We start from the raw sequence: 1,615 nt of genomic DNA, 5'->3' as shown, positions 1-1,615 counted from the left end.
GAACAACGTCTAAGAATATCGTCCTTCCCTAGCTTGTAGAGAGTTCCTGCAATGAGAGAATAAGGTTCACATTCTTTTAACAATTTTTCAGCTATGTCCTTACGAAGCTTTTTCAGTGGAAAACCATTAGGGTGAAAGCATGTTAACCTGTCATGCTTTTTCATGTCCCGGACAATGCTAACTAGCACAATTTTGACATATGCTAACTAGTACAATAACTTGAGCTACATCTCCAAGATCTATGACATATGATATATCAATAGAAAGCACTTGAAACAAGGAATCCAAATGTACAACCTCCGAGAAATTTTGATATTATTTGTAAAAAATTTACCGGACGCCCAACTTTTCGAAGATGTGCTAACTTGAAATTGCTAACTAGCACAAAAAGTGCGACAGGTTAACATGCTTTCACCCATTAACTAGAAAGTTCACAATCTTCTCACTCCATTGTTGCATAAGAGTGCAATCCTCATATGCATTACAACCCATTCCTTTGAGGTAGATCCAACTATTGTCAAGGATGATCTTTCTCTTTACCTCATCAGTCATGGATCATACAATAGGTCTTTCTCCTGAGCGAGGGACTCCTTGTTTTCCAACTCGATGTGCACCATAAGCCATGATTCCAGACATGCCAAAGTATATAGCAAAAAACTCTTCAATAGCAACCGGAAGAGATTGGGATGTTTCCATGCTTTTCTCCTTGTTTCCACGAACGACGATGTTCTTTGCATGTTTTTTCCATTCTTGCAATTCTTGAGTGTCAACATTCTCTATATTCCTTGCTTGGAAAACAGCTTGCGCGATAGGAGATGTAGAGAGAGAGAGATAGATAGATAGATAGATAGATTTTATTATCGTCCTTGGAGGTCAAATATGACCTATGGGACCAAAGTTACATGTGATGTAGTATGTGTATGGCTGATGAGTGACTCTCGATGCTCCAAAATTGTAGTGATGAGAGTCGCAATGGAGAGCCCACACTTTGGCTGGGAGAGGAAAGTGTGTAGGTCTAAGTTATGGCTGAAAATGTGAGAGAAGCAAGTTCGGATGTGATCAAAAGCTGAGCACTCTAGTAGTGTGTGGTACTCAGACTCTCGAACTTGCAGTGAGCATAATGTGCACAATCGATTTGACTCTTGTCCATTGCCCCAACGCCCTATCTCGCATCGAAGGAAATGGGAGCTAAGCCGAATTGCTGCGATAGTGCGTATCGCGGACAAGGGAATAGGCTCAAGCATGTAAGTGTGAGTACGGTTTCCTCTCTCAGCGAAGAACATGGTTTTGTAGTTGGGGGCAATATAGGTGGTGTAATGTATGAAGTGTGACCCACCGGATTTCTCCCAAGCCGTAATACATTGGCGTTGTAGAAAAGCTTCATTCTTGAGAGTCAATTGAAGCATCATGTAGCAAGTGTAATGCATCCCATCTCCCAAACCACTTCTTTATATCTTGCATCCATCCCGTGCTCAAGATCTTGCTTTTATGCGTCTTTTGAACTTTTTTGCTTGCTTCCCATGCAATTGTAGGAAGTCGATGTGAGGGGTTTTGACGCATCTTTATCATGTACTCCACAACCCTTTCCATGCCCATAACCTCAATTGGAAGAGAT

This window comes from Adiantum capillus-veneris, chromosome 16 (genome assembly GCF_014529385.1).
Source record: "Adiantum capillus-veneris isolate H3 chromosome 16, ASM1452938v2, whole genome shotgun sequence".
NCBI classification, from domain to species: domain Eukaryota; kingdom Viridiplantae; phylum Streptophyta; class Polypodiopsida; order Polypodiales; family Pteridaceae; genus Adiantum; species Adiantum capillus-veneris.
The sequence above is the reverse complement of the archived record's forward strand: the minus strand, read 5'-3'. Positions refer to the sequence as shown.